This window comes from Protopterus annectens, chromosome 2.part0 (assembly GCF_019279795.1).
Source record: "Protopterus annectens isolate FY-2018-M chromosome 2.part0, PAN1.0, whole genome shotgun sequence".
Taxonomy (NCBI): domain Eukaryota; kingdom Metazoa; phylum Chordata; order Ceratodontiformes; family Protopteridae; genus Protopterus; species Protopterus annectens.
In genome coordinates this window covers 1,786,814,680-1,786,838,565 of record NC_056728.1, presented here as the reverse complement: position 1 = coordinate 1,786,838,565, position 23,886 = coordinate 1,786,814,680, and the positions used below count along the sequence as shown (strand labels likewise).

The following is a 23,886-nucleotide window of genomic DNA, read 5'->3' as shown; positions in this document are numbered from 1 at the left end:
CAGAGCTACACACTCCAGGGATCTAAACCTTGTCATCACAATAAACAAAACATGCTGGAGGGATAGGTTCCTGACCCAGAGACTCCCCAGACTCTGGAATAGATTGCCCATACATGTCAAGCAGAGTGCCTCTTTGGACCTCTTCAAGAGGAACCTTGACGATTGGATGGGAGAAAGGAAGTTCACCCCAGGGATCACGTGAGTCGCCCTGCTAGACAGGGGTCCAGGAAAGTAAATAATGTGGGAAGAAATAGCCAGGGAATTGTTATGGCTAGGCTTGTATAGGCCCTAGGGCTGATAGCCTAATACCAACCTATGAACCTATGAACCTATGAAAAGCCCTTGAATTCATCTGTTTAATCTGGGACTGCACTCCAGCTCACTTCTTCATGTTGCTGCCATTGTCGTATACTTATCCTCGGCAGTTATTAATGTCCATTTGATGATTTTGCACAGTCTGAAGAAGTGTTTCTGTAAATCCTGCTCTGGTTGTGTCATTCACAGACATAAATCCCCAAAAATGTTCAACTGTGGCTGCAGTTCTTGAGATACCCATATACCTATCTACTACAGTCATTTGCTCTTGATTGCTGATGTCTGGCATGCAATCAAGAATCACAGAAAAGTACCGACATACTTCACCTTCCCTACAATGGTACTTAAAATAGCATCTGCAATCAGCTGGATAATTTCCTTCTGTATGTCCTTCCCAAGATAGTGACCCATTACTTCTTTATTCCTAATATGACACAAATGTTCAGCCATGACAGAATCAAACTGCGACAAACGTTGCACTTGGCCTAAGAAATTGCCATTGCCACAGGTGTACAGGGCATCACTCGTACCATGGAATGCCTTGTTCCGTTTTGCCATGTACTGGACAATAGCTGTAATGCATTCTAACACACCATGCCAGTGAGTTATCTCTTTTTCAACCACTGCTTGTCTCTTATCATCCATTGTCTGCCTACTCTTTAGTCTGTTGTCCATTTCCTTCTATTTCAGCATGAATGCTGCATGTTGCAGTGCTCAGTCATGGCAGTGTAAAGCTTTGGACATGTCTCTCCATGCTGTGTAACCACCTGACCTGAGAAGATGGTTAGAATGTCCAAATAGTCTGCATGCAAAGCAAAACAGTGCATCTTTTGAGACTGAATATGTCAGTCAAGTGCATTTTGCTCTCTCCCCATTAGGCAGCACAAGGAAATAGATGTCCTTCAAGAATGCAACTGCAGTCATAACATGTGGGTTGTCCTGCATCAGGCAGCCCTCGGTCGGCCAGATTCCAAAGTCTGGGTCCGACGTCGGCTGATGTCGCATTTCTCTCCGACGTCAGAGCGGCTGGAGTACATAAGCATCAGCCGACGCCATTTTCTTCAGTCTTTCTTGCCGCACGGTACCCGAAGCAGAAGCAGTTCGCAAGTGCCGGTCGGTCAGCTCCTGTATTCTACGATACCGAAGTCATCAAAAAAGCTAAGTACCCCGTTGGGGACCTTTTCTTGCCTCAGCCGATGTCAGAAATTACTGAAAAAGTTAACAATTGTCTTTCTTGTGGTAAACAAATACCTCATAAGGATTTCCACTCTTACTGCCTCCCTTGCCTGGGCCCAGACCACGACGTCTCGGCCTGTGTAGCCTGTGCTCGCTTCAACAAGCGCACTCTCAGGTGCCGGGCGGAGTTCGCTGAAGATTTTTTCGGTGATAATTTTGCTTACAACATGCCGTCGGATCTTCCGACATCGCAAACTCCCAAAAAGTGAAAAGACCGGGACCGACATCCTCGGTCTGTGTCTACCACTGACTCCACGCCAAAACCTAGCGCGAGTGCTCCGGTTCCCTATGAGACGGTCTCTCCACCACTCCGAACCGAAGACACCGCATTACCGACGACTCCGATTCCAGACATTACTCCGACGCCAGTTATAGATTTTCCTCCGGATACCAAAACCGAGGAAATGCCCGAGACCATTGCTGTAGACAAGGTCACTCCTGCACGTGGAGCTGCCAGGCCCCCTATGGCCATGTCTATTAAGGCCTACACTAGGGCTAAGGCAGCCAGCAAAACAAAGCATATTACTTCTAAGTCCTTACCTCAGCCGACTCCAGAGACACAAATTATGTCCATGGCTGCTGATTTAATTTCCATGATTAGAGGTTCACAGGCCCATCCTGAGAGAGGATCCCAGCCTCCTCCTGATAAAAGGCCCCGGGTTGAACCCTCTGATCCTACTCCTTCAGATGATGATTCTGAGGGCTCTGTCCACTCAGATAGCCAGGAAGAGCTCTTCCAGACCTATGAGGACTCGGATGCAGAAGATTCCATCCCCTCGGCCTCCCTTCCTGAGGATATTTCTTTTGGGGAAGTTCTGCACACCATGAGGGAACATTTCAAGTGGCAAGGTCAGGAATATTCTGATTCTAGGAAATGCCTTAGGACTTTCCTTAAGAAGCCTCAGCACAGGCCCTTAGCTATTCCTCCTGTACTTGATGTTCTGGATGATTTGTATTCTGACTCTAGTGCTACCCTGATTCTCTTCCTCCTGCTCCAGCCAAGCCAGACAGGTATTACAGGGTCCCAGAAACTCATTCCCATTTATTCAGGGCCCATTCTGCTGATTTGGAAACTATTTCACAGGGGCCTAAAGGAGTTTCAGCCTCCACCTCAAAAATCCTTTGCCCTCCAACAGGGAAGCTAGGTCATTAGAGAGATGGGGCAAAAGGTTTACACATCCACTACCTTATCTATGAGAGCTTTAAATTGCCTTTTTCATATGTTACAATATCAGGATTATCTGTTAGAAGAATTACAAAAAACATTAGCCACTCCTGATCCTTTAGACAGGAAGACTTTGCAGGAAGCTGTACATAACACTCAGCAAGTAAGCAATCACTTCCTGCAGTGTGGATATGATGCACTGGAAGCTTCATGTAGGGCAGCTATGACAGGGGCAGTCATTCGTAGACATGCTTGGTTAAAAGATCAACCTCTACCAGATCATGTAAAAGCAAAACTTCTGGATGCACCTTTGGAAAAGAACAAGCTTTTTGGTGCAAATGCTAAGGATGTGTTAAAGACCATCGAAGAAAAAGCAAAATCAGTTCAGACTGTTAAAGATTTCCTCCAGGTTCAACCCCCCAGATTCAGTAGGAATTGGCCTTCAAAAAACTGGTCCTTTCCTAATCCAGAACATTTTCAAAGGGGTAAGAACAGATGTGGCTGAGGAAGAGGCCAATACAGAGGCCCTTACAGGGGACGACAATGGCAGCCAGGAAACCAAAGAAGTGACGCAGGGGTTTCACCTGCCCCACAACCACAATCTCAATGACTTTCCTCTACTACCGCCTACCAGGGAACAACTAGAAGCTCCCTTGGGCGGGAAATTATCTCTGCAGAAAACTGGCACAGACTGACAAAAGACAAATGGATTTTGGACATTATAGACCGAGGGTACAGGTTTCATTTTCATACCTTACCAAGAAAACAAGGCATGCCAAACCTACCACAAAATCAGAGGGCAGAGGCTATCAAGCAAATCACTCTGCTGACTCGAATGAAAGCAATAGAAAGAGTTCCACAACAAGAACAAGACCAGGGGTTTTACTCAAGACTGTTCCTTGTTCCAAGAAAAGAATCTCAATGGAGACCAATACTGGACTTGTCCGCATTAAACACATTTCTCATAGTACCAAAGTTCAAAATGCTGACTCTACAGCAACTCCTTCCCATGCTGGGCAAGGGGTCGTGGATGATTACTCTGGACCTCAAGGAGGCATACCTGCATGTCCCTATCAGACACAGCTGCAGAAGATACCTCAGATTTCTTGCAGGGCCAGAGCATTATCAATTCTCAGCATTGCCATTTGGCTTATCTACTGCCCAGAGTATTTACAAAATGCCTGGCTTCAGTAATTGCTCATTGCAGGCTCCAGGGTATACAAATTTACCCATACCTGGACGACTGCCTCATACAAGCGGACGACAAATTGATGTTGACAAAAAACCTGGATTATGTCATACGATTACTTCAAGCTTTGGGATACACAGTCAACTTCCAAAAGTCAAGACTGCAGCCATCCCAGCAAATAATCTTCTTAGGAGCCAAACTAGACACAGCCTCTCAGATGGCTTACCTGACAGAAGACAAGCAAGAGAAGTTAACTCATTACTTCAAAGGTTTAGCAAAACTCACCCAGATGACTGCAAGGAGATTCCTACAGGCCCTGGGTTACATGGCATCCTGCATTCTCCTGGTTCCATTAGCAAGACTACACATGAGAAAGCTTCAATGGTACCTAAAAAGCATTTGGTCTCAACACAGCAACAACTTGGAGACAATCATACCACTCATTCCATGCCTACAAAAGGAATTCCTATGGTGGGCCTCGGTGAGCCAGGCAAACACAGGTATATCATTCAAAAAACCACAGATAACACAGACCATGACTACAGATGCCTCAGACCTTGGATGGGGGCGCACATGGAAGGCAGGTGTATACAAGGACAATGGTCTCCAAAGGAAACACATCTGCATATAAACCAAAAGGAAATGCTGGCAGTAATGCATGCCATCGAGGCCTTTCAACACCAACTCCAGCAAGGCCATTTAATGATACGGACAGACAACACCACTGTGATGTGGTACATAAACAAGCAGGGGGGCACCCACTCTTACCCCCTTTGCAGACTGACAATGCAGCTTTGGGAGAAATCACTGAGCCTAAACATCCAGTTACAATCCCAGTTTGTTCCAGGAAAAGACAATGTGTTGGCGGACAGCATAAGCAGGAATTTCACAGATCCACACGAGTGGAGGTTACATCCGAAGGCCTTCAGACAACTCACTTCGACATGGGGCAAGCCAGAAGTGGACCTATTTACCTCTCAACTCAACCATCTTTTACCAAAATTTTGCACAAGGACATACCATCCAAAAGCTTGGAAAATAGATGCCCTCTCATTCAACTGGAACTCCCTAGCAATCTATGCATTCCCACCTCTGCCACTGATGACCTCAGTATTACTAAAGATCAAAGCAGAGAAGCCCAAGGGAATCATAATAGCTCCGGACTGGCCAAGACAACACTGGTACCCACTACTACGGAGCATATGTCAAACCAGGAGGTGGGCCCTCCCCCAGTGGCCTCTACTTTTGACTCAACACAATTTCGAAACACTGCATCCAAATCTTCAGACACTGCAGCTAACAGCCTGGGAGATCCCATAAATAACTTCAGCTTATCTCTCTCCAAGGAAGTTCAGCGGATACTAACAGAGGCACCAAGACCATCCACCAGAAAGGTCTACTTAGCAAAGTGGAAAAGATTCAGCAATTGGAATACCAGCAAGGGACATGATGCATCATTGTTGAACATCCCACTCATCTTGGAATATTTGGCAGATATGTTAAAGAACGGCCTCTCATATTCTTCCATAAAGATACATGCATCTGCTATTTCAGCTAGATACAACACTGATCCTCCTGTTTTTCTCACCCCTTACTAAGGCAATTGCTCAGGGAATCAAGAACATTAAGCCACCAAGAAAGGCCCCAGTACCAGCCTGGGACCTCAATTTTGTCTTAAAAAACTGACTCTACCTCCATTTGAGCCAGCAGCTTCAGTTGACTTGCAATTTCTCTCATGGAAGACAGCTTTCCTGTTGGCAATTACCTCAGCAAGAAGGGTTTCGAGCTACAGGCCCTAATGGCAATACCACCCTTTATTATTTTTCATAGAGACAGGGTTTCATTAAGGACCAACCCTACTTTTATGCCAAAGGTGGTATCTAGGGTTTCTTTAAATCAAGCCATTCATCTGCCTGCTTTCTTCCCCAATCCTGAGAATAAGGGGGAAAGACTGTTGCATACCTTGGACATTCACAGACAACTTCGATACTACCTGGACAGAACCAAGGCCAGTAGGAAGTCTGAACAACTTTTTGTAGCTTACGCCCCTGCAGTCCAAGGAAAAGCAATTTCAAAACAGACTATTTCTAAATGGATTGGACATTGCATCAGATTCTATTATTCCTTTTATGGAAAGACTGTTCCAGCTAATGTCAGACCACATTCCACCAGAGCTACAGCCACCTCTACAGCATTCTTAAGAGGGGTGCCTACCAAGGACATTCTAGAAGCTGCTACATGGAGCTCCGTGCATACATTCTCCAAACACTACAATCTCCCTCTATACTCCAGATCCAGAGCAGGCGTTGCTTCGGCAGTCCTGCAGGGTTTGATTGCCACACCATCCTTTTCCTAGAGCATTCCTCCTCCCCCAGCTAAGCTATGGTATTCTACCCACATGTTATGACTGCAGTTGCATTCTTGAAGGACATAGTACAGTTTTGTACCTACCATAAATGTAGATGTCCGATAGACATGCAACTGCAGTCGGATTTTCCTCCCTCCATACCCCTCTATGCCTAGGGTCCACTCCTATCCCTGTTACTCTTAGCTGGGGATATCTGTTATGGTGTATTTGTTTTATTGCTCATTTATTTGTTTGGAACCCTGTTTTTGTCTTCCAATTTGATTACAGCCTTCCTTGGAGGGCACCTGGCATCTGGGGCAAGAAACACTGAAGAAAATGGCATCGGCTGATGCTTATGTACTCCAGCCGCTCTGACGTCGGAGAGAAATGCGACATCAGCCGACGTCGGACCCAGACTTTGGAATCCGGCCGACCAAGGGCTGCCTGAGGCAGGACAACCCACATGTTATGACTGCAGTTGCATGTCTATCGGACATTTACATTTATGGTAGGTACAAAACTGTACTTTCTCCGATGTAAGTCTTATTTTCTGTTCGTTGACTGGGAACTGCAGCAATAATACTTGCACAGGTCCATGCTGAATGCCAGCTACCCTAAACTCATCCCTTATCAAGTCTGGCCATGTTACTAGATCCTCAAAAGATACACCTGACACTCCCTACAAGTCGTAAGCCATACCTGATGTTCTTCATGTTTCACTGTTGCAGTCATCACATTTGGATTATCCCTGCCAGGGTTGCCCTCGGCCAGCCCGAATACCAGAGGCTTTGTATTTTTGTGTCGGTTGCTGTCGCTGGACTGACGTCAGGTCATCAGTAGTATAAAGTAAAACAGCCGACGCCATTACATCAGTCTTTCTTGATGAGGAGCCCAAAGCAGAAGCAGTTTGCATGACTGCCGGTCGGCCGCTACCTGAGTTTTGTCTTCCAAACTGAAGCTGAAGCCTTCTAAAGCTAAGTACCCCATTGGGAATCCTTTTTCTTGCACTAACTGATGTCAGCAAAAGTTAACAATTCTCTTGCCTGTGGAAAGCAAATACCACACTGAGACTTTCATTCTTACTGTGTCACTTACTGAGGCCCAGACCACGACGTCCCTCACTGTCACTTTTGTGTTTTGTTTAATGCCAGAACTATACATTGTCGGGCCCTTATTGTAGCTAGATATTTTCACTTATAGTCCTCGAATTCTGATATAGCTTCAGTAAGCCATCCGACAGCAGATCTTCTGAAAAAACGTAAGGATAAAGACAGAGACAGATTGCACAGATACAAACCTATCAACAATGCTTCCGTTAAGCTAGTCGTCAGTTTTCCTGTCCTCAGTGAGGTGCTTTTGCAGCCCCTGATGCACGCTTCTGTGGATTCGCAGGCTACTACTGAGACCCTTTCAGAGTCCAGTATGCCGCAAAACTCTTCTTCAACTAAGGATCCTGCAGTTGTCTCTCCCTTGGATGGGTCCGGAGCTGCTGCGCAGGCACTGGCTTTCAAGGAAGTACTTCGCACTACCGATTCTCATCACAAACCGATGATGTCTTTCGCATCTACCATTCTTTCGAAAACTACTGAGTTTCTAAGGTCCAGGTTATGAACCACATCCAAGAAACTGACGGCCCAATCTCAGGCACCTGCTTCCTTGCCTCAGTCACAAATGCTTAAAATGGCAGAAGACATCATGCTGATCAGGGGAAGCCAAGCTACCCGTTCCAAAAGAAAAAGAGATTTGTCCCCAGTAGTTTTGTCTGAACAGGAGTCTGATGATTCTGCTGCATCTGAATATGAAGACATGCGACCCCTCTCTGCTTATGAAGATTCTGATGCAGAGGATTCCATTCCTTCAGCCTCTCCACCCGAGGACTTTTCCTTTGATGAAACCCTTCATACCTTAAGGGAGCATTTCCAATGGGAATGTCAGGACTACCCTCACTCTAAAAAGAGACTCAGAGAATGCTTAGATCTTCCACAGGACAGTCCCCTGGCCATTCCCCCAGTCTTGGATGTTGTGGACTATGTTTTCCTGGAATCCAGCTTGACTCCTGACACCCTCCCTCCTGCACCCAGAAAACCAGACAGGTATTACAGAGTCCCTGACTCACACGCATTTATTTTTAAAAATCCTACTGCTGACCCTGAGGTAATTTCTCAAGGGCCTAAAGGAATTAAAGCAACCTCTGCTAAGAATCCCACCCCCTCAGATAGGGATTCCCGAGCACTAGAAACAATGGGGTAGAAAAGTATACACCTCTGCTACACTTGTTATCACGGCACTAAATTGCCAGTTCCATATGCTAAAATTTCAGCAACATGCCATGGAACTCCTCAAACAGAATCTAAAGAGTTACAAGAGTTTATACATTCTGCAAGTCAAGTGACTAAGCACACCTTACACTGTGGTTTTGATGTCCTAGAAGCTTCTTGCAGGGTAGCAGTTACCGATTCTGTCCTATGAAGGCATGCATGGCTTAAGGAACAGCCCTTGCCAGACCATGTTAAATCTAAATTATTGGATGCACCCTTGCACAAAGACAACTTATTTGGCACTAAGGCAGAGAAGGTCTTAAAAAAGATGGAAGAAAATGCTAAATCTAGGCAGACAGTTAAGGATTTCCTACAGGTCCAGCCACCCAAGTTTAGCAGGCATTGCCCCTCCAAGCACTGGTCCTTTTCTGCTCCCACCAGGTCAGTTCAGCTCAGACCCCGGGGAAGCAGAACCCCCAGACAGCAGCCACAGGGAATGCAGAGATCAAAACAGTGGAATTCCTCCACTTCCAAACCAGGGAGTTCTAAGCCTCCTCCTCATGGTAAGAACTCACAATGACTCTCCTTCCCCAGCCCTTCCCTCTGCCCACCTGCACCTACCCCTAGGAGGAAAACTCTTCTTTCATGCAAGCACCTGGGCCACCATTACCAACGACCACTGGGTTCTCAACATAGTCTCCCAGGGATACAAATTTTCTTTCCATATTCTTTCAACCCCAAAAGGGCTACCGGATCTACTTGCCAAATCAGTGGGCAGCAAGTCCTTTCACTGCTCTCTATGAGGGCCTGCAGAACAGGTAGGCAAAGGTTTCTACTCCAGACTTTTTCGAGTGCCCAAAAAAGAGGGCACCTAGCACCCCATTCTCGATCTATCCATTCTAAACAACAATACCAAAATTCAAAATGCTCACCATCCAGCAAGTGCTACCCATGCTCTCCAAGGATGCTTGGCTAGCCACCCTAGACCTAAAAGAGGCCTACCTCCACATTCCTATCAAGGAATCATGCAGGAAATGTCTACGCACTCTCAGTTCTCTGCTCTTCCCTTTGGCTTCTCTACTGCTCCCAGAGTTTTCACAAAATGTCTGGCTCCCGCTATTGCCTTTTGCAGACAAAGGAATATCCAAATTTACCCATATTTAGATGACTGTCTAATTCAGGCAGACAGTCAGGAAAAGCTGCTCAACCACCTGGCTTTTGTAAAATCCCTGCTGACCTCCCTAGGGTACACTATCAATGAAAAGAAATCCAAACTAGTACCCACCCAAAGGATTATATTCCTGGGAGCAAGACTGGACACAGCATCCCAGATGGCATTCCTTACACCAGAAAAGCAAACTTACCTGACAGCCTACTTCTCTCAACTAGCCACCAGAGCCCAGTTATCTGCAAGGAAAATCCTGCAAGCTCTGGGGTTCATGGCATCTTGCATTCTACTCATTCTATATGCCAGACTGCATATGAGGAAACTTCAGTCGTACCTAAAAAGCCTTTGGTGTCAACACCCTCAAGACCTGGAAACTCTTATACCAATGATACCTTGCCCAAAAAAAGATTTTCTTTGGTGGGCAGTAGCATGCTCCCACAACAAGAGACTACCTTTCTAACCACCTCCGACTGCCCTGACCCTCACCACAGATGCATCAGACTATGCCTGGGGTGCACACTTGGACAGCAGGTGCATACAGGGCCAATGGAGCCCACAGCAAATCCATCTGCACATCAACCAAAAAGAGATGTTAGCTGTCCAGCATGCATTGACAGCTTTTAGGCCCCTTCTCTCCCCAAGGGCTCTCCTGATTAAAACAGACAACACCACTGTGATGTGGTATATCAACAGGCAGGGAGGGACTCACTCCTACCCTCTGTGCAGGCTGGCCATGACCCTTTGGCACACAGCCTCTGCCATGCAACTCCACCTGTTAGCTCAATTCCTGCCAGGTTCTCTAAACTCTCTGGCAGACCACTTAAGCAGAAATCTTCTGGACCCAACTGAGCGGCAGCTAGACAAAAATACCTTCACCCTAATAACTCAGAAATGGGGCAGCCTGAAGGTTGACCTCTTTGCTTCCCACACCAACCATCATCTCAGCAAGTTCTGCACCAGGGAGCATCACTGCATGGCTTGGAAAGTGGATGCCCTATACTTCCCCTGGGTCAGTCTATTGGTCTATGCATTTCCCCCACTACCTCTCATCACCAGGTACTGCTCAAAATAAGGGAGGAAAAAACAAGGACAATTCTTATTGCTCCAGACTGGCCTCGCCAGCACTGGTACCCACTGCTGCACAGCCTGTCCCCACTGCCACCATGGCATCTCACTCAGACCCTAACCCCCCCGACCCAGAGGGATTGAGAATTCATTCATCCTCAATTGCAGACCCTCAGTTTGGCAGCCTGGCTTATTCCCTGACCACTGATCAATCTGTCAACCTCAGTAAACAAGTTCTAGATGTTATACGTGAAGCCAGACACCCTAGCATTAGAAAGTCTTATGCTGACAAATGGAAAAGGTTCTGCATCTGGATTCAGGCGAAGGGATCCAATACGACACAGCCCTCCCTACCTCTCATCCTGGATTACCTAGCTGACCTGCTACACAGTGGTCTCTCTTTTTCCTCTATTAAAATTCATGCCTCTGCTATCTCTGCTCATTTCCACACTGAGCAGCCCCTTTTTCTCACACCCTCTTATCAAACAATTCCTAAGAGGGGCTAGCAACTTGAGGCCACCCAGAAGAGCACCTACCCCAGCTTGTGACCTTAACTTTATGTTGGAAAAGCTCACCCGGCCCCCCCCCCCTTTGAACCAGCATCTTCAGCAGAGTTAAAATTTCTCTCCTGGAATACAGCTTTTCTTCTGGCCATCACTTCAGCCAGAAGGGTCTCCGAGCTACAAGCACTCATGGCTGTGGTGCCCTGCATCATCTTCCATGCTGACAGGGTTTCCCTCAGGACTAACCAATCCTTCATGCCCATAGTGGTGACCAGTGTGGCTCTGAACCAATCCATTCATTTGCCCACCTTTTTCCCTAACCCACAAAACAAGGGGGGAAGGATCCTGCACTCTCTAGATGTGCACAGACATCTCAGATTCTATCAAGCCAGGACTCAATCATTCAGAAAGTCTGATCAATTACTGGTTAGGTTTTCTGCAGGGGCAGAGGGCAAAGCCATCTCCAAACAAACAATTTTTAAAGGGATAGCACACTGCATCCATTTCTGTTTCAAGCAACACGGAGTTAGGACTCACTCCACCAGAGCAGCCTCCACCTCTGCAGCTTTCCTAAGAGGAGTCCCCACCAGGGATATCCTGGAGGCTGCCACTTGGACATCTGTCCACACTTTCACCAAGCATTACCACCTGCCTATCTTCTCCAAATCCAGGGCAGGCTTTGTCACTGCAGTCTTGCAGGGTATCCTAGCCAGCCGCTAGTCTCCTTGACTGCCTCCACCCTTTTCCTCAGCTTTGGGAATCTACCCAAATGTGATGACTGCAATAGTGAAACATGAAGAACATAGTACAGTTGTGTACACTTACCATAAATATAGATGCTCGAGTGTCTTCACTGTTGCAGTCCTGGTTTCCCTCCCTCCATCCCCCTCTTCTTTCTCTCTCTCTCTCCCTCCTTACAAGGAACCTTTTGGTATGTACTTTCTATTTTTGGGGCTCTTCTACCATAACCTGGCTCCCACTTGGGGGCTCCTGAGACTTAGGGCAAATAAAAACTGATGTAATGGTGTCGGCTGCCTTACTTTATACTACTGACGACCTGATGTCAGTCCTGAAGTGACAGCAACTGACGCAGAAATACTAAGCCTCTGGTATTTGGGCCGGCCAAGGGCTAACCTGGCAAGAATAACCCAAATGTGATGACTGCAACAGTGAATACACCCGAACATCTACATTTATGGTAAGTATATACAACTGTACTTTATTACTACAGAGGTTTGGGCTCCTTCTGTATCAAACTGTAGTGATCCAGGCAGAACTTCTAAAGTTGAATCTGCATTTGATGACATAATTTCACCCATGGTAATGGCTGTAGGTTCACAGGAGGTAGCCTGTGGTGCAGCCAAAACACAGTGGTCAATTTATATCTTAAGGATGCATGCCTCACAGAGGGTAGGCTGTAATGCAGAACCATTGTATTGTCCTGAATGCATACTTTTTCCTGAATCTGCCCTCGCTTATGACCCACAGAAAAATTTCATAATGGAACCCTGTCTCTTTGCATCCTCATTCCTCTGCTACTGAAGCTTTCTTTTTGCTGCTCTTGACAAATATGTACGCTTCATCTCTAACTGGGAATGGAAGTAAAGCAGAATTAATACACATGCAGACATTGGGTCCTTTTATCATACTGGTAGTTAAAAACACTGCACTTCAGGTACATGTTATACCACTTGCTTTGACCTACCTGAACTGCATAATGACAAACGTTAGTTTTCTGAACACACTCTAAGGATGGTATTTTCCAGTTTACACAGAAACAACTCTCATGACTATAGTGGAATGTTACCCATCAGATTTACTTAAATGGACCTACTGCGGTAAAACCTCAACTTTGAGGTGCCCATTGCCACAATCTGAAATACAAACGCCAAGCTAGCCAACTAGTGTAAACAATGTGTCTTAACTTTAAGCAGAAGCTACAAACCTACAGCCTTTCTATTAATACACTGACACTTGCCTCATCTTTCTTACAAAATGCAGTCACTAACTATAAGTCACTATTGTGCATTACTGTGCAAGCATCCTCTACCATATTGCACTACTGCTTCTACAAAAAGTCATAATAAAAGGAAATAATCCTAAACATATGGTCTATAATTACATAGAACTCCATCTTGATATGAAAGACCACTGTAAAATGCATTCCACTTAAGCAAAAAAAAAAGTGAAGTTGTCTCACTAAGTCATTTAAGAGCTACACAATTCATGGTGCAATGCACACCTATCAAGTGATTAAGTTGATTCTATCTTACACTATAGGCAGAACTGAAGAGAAACAAGGACCAGTACACAAAAGAACTGCAATGCAGGCATAGAAACCAGAAAAATGGATTAGGTTCTAAAAGGTCATGTTAGTATGACTGCAGGCACAAAAAAAATGAGCAACCTAATACTGAGCACTGTTCATAAAGACGAGCTATATAGTACACGGTATTGTACCGCAGGCTGAAAAACTACTGAGTAACAGTAACCAGTAGGTAAAAAGAACTGTAATGTAGGCAAAAGGGACAACTGAAGTGCATTACAAAATACATATTGTATAATGGCTTCCATTGACATCAGTTACTATTGTACCGCAGGCAGAAAGACTGAAGAATGACTGACCAGTAGGCAAAAAACAATGAGAAAGGCCCAAACTACAGTTTTAAGTTAAATACCAAACACTGGAAGTGAACCTCAGCTTTTTCTACAAATTTCTCTCCCTTCCATCCCCCCAAACATGTGAAGAGGCCCCAAAAGACTTAAATATTGCTATTACAAGCTCTCTGGAGCAGGCAACTAACTTCTGAAAGAACAAATGGCTAGGTAAAAAGTCACATGTTTTATGGGGAACACACCAAACTATGAGGCAAGAAAAAGGTTATGGAGCAAAAAAGACATTTCCAAAAACGATTCCTACTTTAATCACAAACCAGTCAAAATTCAGGAATACAGCGTCAATGATAGGTATTGCATGACATGTACAGCATTTTTATATACCTGTCCTCTACCTCTCAGTCTCTTGGCACATACTTGAACAAACCAAAATCATTGGTAGAACAAATGGGTAAAATCATGGATTTGCTAGAAAAGAGGACGTAGAAGTGCCAAGCAAACAGCGGGAGACAGACATTCCCACAAACCCCCCCTTAGCAGAAGAACTGTGGACAAAAGCATAAAGCTAGGGAATGTACCATGCATTACGTAGAGGATATGAAACATGAAGTTAATTTCTGCTAGTAGCTTCAGCCCTCAACATTGTGCTAAGTAATCATTTTATGAGCGAGAACAGACCAAAAATATCAGACAAACATTCTACAACATTCTCCCAGCACATACCCCCTGACCTCATCACAATAATTCTAGTACAGAAAGCCAAAAATAATTGCAGAGGAAATACGTAACAAGAACAGTTTAAAACATTGCTATGGTAAAGTTAAAGATACTACAGTAATAGGGTTTGCATTAGCATGCATTAAAACAGTACATTCTGCAAAATTCTCACAGCCCCCCATGTCTCAACAAAAATAATGCTAGATGAAGTAAACTAAAATGAGGCAAAGGCATAATATGAGGGATTTAAAACAATGTACTTATGAACTAGAACAGATTTTGCAGGAGCATGCATTGCATGAACCTACATTTTTAATGAGGAACAGACTAACATTACCAGGCAAACATTTAAACATTGTGCAACACTGTAGCATTCTAGCAGCCCTGCCCCTCTCCTAACCTATCAGCTTAACAATTCTAGGCAAAGGCAAACAGAATAAAGGCATAACAAGGGAGTTTTAAACATTGCCGCAATAAGTCTGGATGAAGCAAAACTACCACAAGACAAGGGCATTACAGTAGGGATTTAAAATACTGGATTTACAAACTAATAACGATTCTAGAATAAGATTTTGCAGTGCCATGTGTTAATGATCTCACAATTTTGTGGAAGAAAAAAACAAAAACAACATCTGGGCATTGTGCACATTCTCACAGGCCCCATTAACCTCCTAGCCTCTCAGCATAATTCAAACACAGCCAAAAATAACCGCAGAACAAGGCATAATATCCGGGATAGTTTAAAACATTACTATAAACTTAGCAGAACAGTGTTTGTATTAGCATGCATTAAGACACCAGTATATTCTGCAGAATTCTCACCCCCCCCCAAAGTCTCAGCACAATAATTCTGGATGAAGTGAAAACAAAATAAAAAGACAAAGGTGTAGCATTAATAATGTCCTTATGTATTACGTGACCCCACACTGAAAATAATTCCAGGCAAATATTTGTACACTGCAACATTCTCACAGACCATAACCACACTCCCAAACTTTCAAAGCAATAACTATAGACAATGCAAAAAATTTGTCATTGTATCAGTGATAGTTATAAACACTACCGGTATACACAATAATAGCATAACAGGTTTGCATTAGTATACATTAAAACATCTATACCTTCTACAACATTCTCACAGCCACTAACCCCCTTCTCAACATTAGGCATTTTAAACAATGTACTTATGAATTACAAATGGTAGAACATATTTTGCAGTAGCATGCATTGTGTGAACCCACATTTTTGATGAGGAACACACTGAAAATACCAGGCAAACATGTAATTGTGCCTTAGATTGCATTACGACATCAGTACATTCTGTAGAATGCTCAGAACCCCTAACCCCCAATGTTTCAGCACAGTTCCAGATGAAATAGTAAAATAAAAACAAGACAAAGGCGTAACATTAACAACATGCTTATACATTGTGTGACTTGAGTTTTTTAAGAAACAAACAAAAATACAAAGCAAACACTTGAGCACTGTGCAACATTCTCTCAACCCCTAACCATGCTCCCAACCTCTCAACAAAATAACTACGGACAAAGCAAAAAACTATCATAGAGCAAAGTTGTAGCATCAGGGATAGTTGTAAACATTACTGGTATACAGAATACTAGCATAACAGGGTTTGCAGTAACGTAATGTAAACTTCTATACATTCTGCAACATTCTCACAGCCACCAACCCCTCTCCCAACATCTCAGCACAATTCTGGACAAAGGAAAACGTTATAGAACAAAGATGTAGCATCAAGGACAGCTGCAAACATTGCTGGTATACACAATCAAATACTAGTATAACAGGGTTTGTATCTGTGCACATTAAAACACCATCTGTACCTTCTGTAGCATTCTCACAGCCACTATCCCCCACCAATCTTTCAGTACGATTATAGACAAAACAAAAATAAGTTAATGAAAACACTTGCGAAAGACTGACTCCCCACACCCCCCCATCCTCTTGGCACAAGAACTCTGCACAAAATGTAATACAGTCATCTCCGTAGATTACCTCACCCCCAAACCCCAAGACTGCATCTGGACATTACATTACAGACAGGCCTCCCTTTCTCAATCTGTTAGCAGAAAAATTCCAGACAAAAGTAAAATAACAGCAGTACAACCACATCCTTCACTCCTCTGCCCCAGGCCTCTTTGCACAGAAATTTTGGACAAAAGTAAAATAGCCTATCAACAAATTAGGAATACCAAATAAACCAAGAGGAGGGTTATTACATCAACTTACAGCGAAAGCACCAAAAAAATCCACAAAAATTCTGGACAGTTAATAACATCCTTCACCCTGGCAAAACCTCACCCCCCCCCCCTTCCTAATATACCCAAAAGTAGTTACCATTGCAGAACACTAACAAATATTTCATCCAAAGCATTCTATCCCTAAGAAAAAAAACTACAAATCATCTAACATCAACCGACATCGCACCCAAATTTAATAGCTTAACATTCTCCTTCCAGCCCATCTCCACAAAGACCATTGAACAACTCATAAAAAAAACTCAGTCCTACCATAAATGCAGCTGATAATCTACCAGTGGAATTTCTAAAAATATCAGCTGAAGGCATTTCTTACCCTGTCTCAATATTTAATAGATCCATTACTGAGCAATATGTCCCAACCATCTGAAATATATTACACATTATCCCCTTGCACAAAGGTGGAAAACTCAACAAAACTTACAAATTATAGGCCCATAACAATTCTCTCCCAACTATCTAAACTCCTAGAACAATGCATTCATTCTCAGCTGTGCAGTATCTCACAACCAATAATTTACTTGCCGAATCCCAACACGGTTTTAGGCCTCATCATAGTACCATAACTGCCCTCCTCAGCTGTACCAACACTATCAATCAATTTAGAAATGAAGGGAAAATAGGATCATCTGTCTTTCTAGATTTTTTGTGGTCTTTCTAGATTTGTCAAAGGCCTTTGATGGTCTCTCACAACAAACTACTAACTACTCTTGCCAACCATAATCTTAGCCCTCTAGCCCTCAAATGATTCCAAAGATACCTAACAGGTCATAAACAGGCAGTAAATTCACTCTAGGATCTACTCCCAGTCACATCAGGAGTCCCACAAGGCTCCATCCTTGGTCCACTTCAGTTTAGTGGATTTACTAACAACCTCAATACCACCACTTCCCTAGCATCCACAATCATGCTGATGACTCTACACTTATATGTGCCGCATCTACCATGCAACAGCTCATGTCACAATCCAAGCTGAAAAAAGCCAGTCTTCTTTACCACTTACCCCATACTCCTAAAAACTATTAACTTAAACATCACCTCATAAGACTGCCCACCTATCCCTGGTCTAGAAAACTCTGTAATACCCTTTTTTTCTCTCTGTCCAGTCATCTATCTCCCCTTCTTTTCATCACCCCTATCCCTCTCTCTGTTTTGTCCTTTCTCTCCACTTCATTACATATACAACATAGATACTATTCATAAAAATAACAAGCCTACTCTAACTCTTGCCCCCAATAGCTAACTCACATTCTTTCCTCCTAAACAACTAGCAGTCAAAAGTAAATGCATGTTATAGTTCACATTCCCTTATATCGTCTCTTGTAAAGACAGATAAACCATATTTATTTTACATATTTCTACTATTTATGTACTAAGATAAATAAAAATAATAGATACTTATCTTTGTATAAATAATTGCTATGTTGCCTTTACAAATGGGTTACCATATGGAGATTTTCTCCCCGGACCTCCACTGAAAATGCGTTCTATCCCAGTCAGACTATCCCAGTAAACAAATGTAAAAGAAATAAAATAAATAGTACAACCACAGCCCCTTACCCCCCAATCCTCTTAGCACAAGAACTCTACACAAAAGTCAAATAAAACTGGTACAACCACAGCACCTCACCCCCCCCAATCCTCTTAGCAGAAGAACTCTACACAAAAGTAAAATAAAACTGGTACAACAACAGCCCTTCACCCCCCCCCATCCTCTTAGGACAAGAACTCTACACAAAGGTAAACTAAAACTGGTACAACCAAAGCCCCCCCCCCCCCAAGTCCTCTTAGCACAAAAACTCTACACAAAAGTAAAATAAAACTGGTACAACTACAGTCCTCCACACCCCAATCCTCTTAGCATAAGAGCTGTACACAAAAGTAAAATAAAACTAGTACAACCACATCCCCTCACCCCACATCCACAAAACAGTAATGCAATCATCTCCTTAGGTTGCTCCCTCACAAAAATAAATTTAAAACTAAACCCAGAAACTTACCTTTTGTGCAGTTTATAGAAGGCTGCTGCTAATCATCTGCTCCCTCTTCACAACTGTAGACTGATCTGCTGCTTGCTTCCCCTCCAGACCAGTGCAGTCGTTTTTAAATTGCCCTTAAAAGGACAGTTTTTCAGACCTTTTAGAAATTGCTCTTAGAAGGATAGTTGAAATAGTGTTGTCCAATGACCATGACCGCTCCTGAAAGGCTTGAATCTGCTGTCTATCCACTGTTCTCTGTCCTTACACCGGTAATCTAAAGCCCCACTTGGTCTGCCACTGATACACTAAAAAGAGAACTCCTCTGTTAAAAAACAAGAGAAGTAATCCTTACTATCCATGTGTGCCTTTTTAAAGGCAGTTGACATAGAAAATGCTTTGCAAGGGCCAATCAGGTCCTTGATTCATCATTTTTGTGTTTAAAAAAAAAAGACAACTTACTTCCCTGGCTGTTGCAGCAAATCAGATCCCTTGCTTCACTGAAGTGGACCTGATTGAGTGCAACTTACAGACGAATCACAACCCCCCCCCCCCCAAAAAAAAACCCAAAAACAAATCTGGAAAAAAGTTTGCGATCCCGCAGTGACATCACAGAACTGTATGGACTCCATGAGGTGCTAAGGAATGAATGGAGTAGACGGAGCAACCTGCAGCTACTGGATGGGGGGGCCTTATTCGTGGGGAGATAATTGGGGGCTGCTCCTGGCTGCAGGTTATGGAGGTGCCTAACACCAGCTATGGAGATGTTAAAATGAAGCAGCGCTAAAAAACAGTGCTAACTGCTCATCATCTTGGCCACACCCTCCCTACTGTAATATTCATTTTTTTAAAGTTTGTATTAGATTTCATCTAAACAAATTGATCATGACAATAATTGTAATTAAAAATGTGTGAGCATTAAAAAAGAACAATATGAACAAGAACAAACAAGAACAACTATTTACAAGAGTGTCAAGAACAAACAAGAACAACTGTTTACAAGAGCGCCTATTAATGAAGATTCTCTAAAAATTTTTATACATTACAATTGATATGAGTATAGCTGGTTTTGTTTATCATGCAGTTCCTTGAAATTTATCCACATGTTATAGTAGGAGGTAATTGTAGTAGATCTTGATTTAATGGAGGTAATTTCCAGATGACATACTTCGGTTGCAATATTTGTGAATTCTTTGAAACAGGTATGTAGCTTCATTCTTCCAATTCTTGGTTATACCTTTCCTTGCAACTGATAAAATGGACCATAAAAGAGGATGTTTCATTCTTTTAACACAAACAGGAATAGGGGTATTAAAAAGAATTAATGATTTGGATAAAATAAATTTGTCTCCAAGTAAAGCTGTAAAAAAAAGATTAATGTTATTCCAATAAGTTGTAAGTATAACACAATCAAATAACATGTGTTGCCAATCTGCTTTAAGCTCCCATTCACATCTCCAACAAACTTCTTTCTTTTTAAACATTAATTCAATTTTATGAGGTGTGAAGAAAGATCTACGCAAGAATTTCCAATTAAAACGTTTCCATCTAAGGGAAAAAGTTGTCTGATTAGAAAATATTAAAAATGATTTTGTATCCTCTTCATCTGGAGGTCTGTTATTAATGTGAGTAAAGTAGTTCCAATAATTGGAGGTCTGTTATTAATGTGAGTAAAATAGTTCCAATAATTGTCATTGCAACTTTTTGTTTCTTTCCATAATTTGGATAAGAGACTATCACCTGATGTTTTTTTATTGCATTAATAGTATTAAAAAGTCAACTAATTTTGGGATAAGATATCTTACCCTTTGTTGCATTAACTTAATTTTACCTTCTACATATTGTTTGCAAGATTGTACATCCAGTCACATATCTTTGCTTAAGTCATATTTACTTATGATATAATTAACAGAATGCTGCTGTAATATTCTGAGAGCTGGCAGATGCACTGGTGAGATCCATTGTTCTACATAATATACAGACTTTATACTAAGAATGCAGGCAGTCAAAAGCAGTGCAGAATCACTTTGGGCCTGTACAGGACTGGTACGAGATCCTGCAAACGTTGTTGTTTTACCTGTGTTAAAGAAGAGTCTGCACCAGTACTTTTTCCTGTTCAGTAAAATCAAATTATTTTAAGGACTACTTGCACTTAGAGTTGCCACCTTTCGTTATGGCTAAAAGATGTGAAGAACACACTTCTTGCACCTCCCACAACCCTGCCAATCTCCTCCCCTCTCCTGCCCACTTTACACCCATTTCATGATGTCATCATCACATCAGATGAAGAGGAATGCGTTCTTTTTTTTCCATGTATGATGTCTTCTTTCTGCTGATTTATTATGCTTTTCTGTAAAAAAAACATAATAAATCTGCCAATTTAACAAACTCCAATAACCTATTTATTTTTTTAAAAAGAATACTGACTTTCTACAATGTTTTCCACACTACCAATCAGTTTCATTTCTGGATAGTCCAGAAATAAATGACTAGGTGGCAGCGCTACTTGCACTGCTGTATGTATACCTATCTATCTATTTAAACAAATAAATGTATGTACAACTGACCATGAACGCAGGCTGCTTTGCCACTGGTAGGAACCAAAGTATAGTGACAAGTGAAAAGACAAATAGCAACTCAATAGTTAAGTTTTCAATAGAACAGCTACTTCACTTCATTGGCCAGTTTGATGTCAGAGCTCAGTTAAGGTGAAAGCACAGCTTTCAGGGCTAATAGTTTTAAATATACCTTATAAAGAAACAATGCTCAGGAAATATCAACTTAGCACTAATTTTAAAGCAGAGAGATCAAGGTCTCATTTCATCACTTCCACTAGTTTAAAAAATAAAGTATTTTACCAACATATTTCTGGTTAGGCAATCTAAATGTCTCAGTAGATCAAATATTTACCCACAACTGTCTGGTAAAATAATTCTGCATCTCAGCTGCCTAGATTTGCATTGCCAGTAACAGTCTCCTATCTTAGAGCTGACAGCATCGGCCACAGTTATCTGTCCTTTCAACAAAAGTGCTCCAGACTCATCTGAACTCTCATTCTAACTACAACAAATAACTGTTACAGATTTCCTAGTTTTAAAATGGAGCAGATGCACCTGAGATGCGTTTTTTTCACTTTAAAGGGAAAAGTCCTTTTTTTGCTTCTTGTCCAGTTTCCCATACAAAAAGGTTCTATTCACCTTACCCTAATATTCCTTTTAATTCTATTTCCTGAGTTTCCTTAGTAAGCATCCCAGCTTACACCTTTTCTCCATTTCTGTTATGTATTCTCCCGATGGAACTTCCATATAGCTATACCTATAGTTGTACGGGTCTATATGACTTGGTTGACAGTTCATATGATCGACTGTTTATTTGGTCGACACTTCATTTGATCGACAAGCATTTGCCCCCTTCCCCAATGTTGTGTGACCCTGGAGTTGATATATATAGTTAGGGGGGGTGTGGGGGGCACAGCCCCCCACATTGGGGGGTGTGGGGGACGAAGCCCCCCACCTAAAATGCTTGTCGATCAAATGAACTGTCGACCAAATAAACAGTCGATCATATGAACTGTCGACCAAGTCATATAGACCCAGTTATACAGATAGATATAGCTGCAGCTGCAGATATAGATATAGATTTTGATATAGATATATATGTATGTCAATTTATCTATCTATCTATCTATCTATCTATCTATCTATCTATCTATCTATCTATCTATCTATCTGTCTGTCTGTCTGTCTATCTATCTATCTATCTATCTATCTATCTATCTAGAGTGGATGTAAAGAGTGTACACACCCCTGTTAAAATGCCAGGTTTTTGTGATATAAAAAAATAAGACCACAATAAATCATTTCAAAACTTTTCCCACCTTTAATGTGACCTATAACTTGTACAATTCAATTGAAAAACAAACAAATCTGTTAGGGGGAAAAAATATAAAAAATAAAAAATGTACAATAAGATGATTGCATAAGTGTGCACACCCTTAAACTAATACTTTGTTGAAGCACCTTTTGATTTAATTACAGCATTCAGTCTTCTTGGGTAGGAGTCTATCAGCATGGCACATCTTGACTTGACAATATTTGCCCACTCTTCCCTGCAAAAGTGCTCCAAATCTGTCAGATTGCGAGGGCATCTCATGTGCACAGCCCTCTTCAGGTCACCTCACATATTTTCTATTATATTTAGATCTGGACTTTGGCTGGGTCATTCTTTTGTTGATTTGGATGTATGTTTGGGGTCATTGTTGTGCTGAAAGGTGAAATTCATCTTCATCTTTCTAGCAGACACCTGAAGATTTTGGGCCAAAAGTGACTGGTATTTGGAAATGTTCATAATTACCTCCACATTGATTAAAGCCCGAGTTCCAGCTATAGAAAAGCAACGTCAAAGCATGATACTGCCACCACCATGCTTCACCATGGGGATGGTGTTCTTTTTGTGATGCAAAGTGTCGTTTTTGCGCCAAATGTTCCTTTTGGAATTGTGGCCAAAAAGTTCAACGGTGGTCTCATTAGATCATAACACATTTTCCCACATGCTTTTGGGAAACGTGATGTATTGTTTTGCAAATTTTAACCCATTTGGATGTTTTTCTGAGTAAGAAAAGGCTTCTGTCTTGTAACCCTACCCCATAGTCCAGATATATGGAGAATACAGGAGATTGTTGTCACACGTAGTACACAACCAGTACTTGCCAGAAATTCTTGAAGCTCCTTCAGTGTTGCTGTAGGCCTCTTGGCAGCCTCACTGACCAGTTTTTGTCTTGTCTTTTCATCAATTTTGGAGGGATGTCCAGTTCTTTGCAATGTCACTTCACTCTTGTCCCATATTTTCTCCACTTTTTGATGACTGTCTTCATTGTGTTCCGTGGTATATCCAATGCTGTGGAAATTTTTTTGTACCCTTTGATGCTTTGTAAGCTCTCTGCGAACCATGGCTTTTGCTGTAGCAGGCAACTGAGTAAATGTCAGGAAAATCCTATTAGGACAGCTGAACTTTATTTTGGGTTAATCAGAGTCTCTTTAATTGATGGTAGTT

General features: G+C 42.4%; 1 protein-coding gene across 6 annotated transcripts in view; it reads left to right on the top strand.

Annotated features, from left to right (window-relative positions):
* Positions 1–23,886, top strand: part of ARHGEF10L (Rho guanine nucleotide exchange factor 10 like) — a 3,087,848-nt gene that overhangs the window by 1,453,274 nt on the left and 1,610,688 nt on the right. The window lies entirely within an intron of this gene.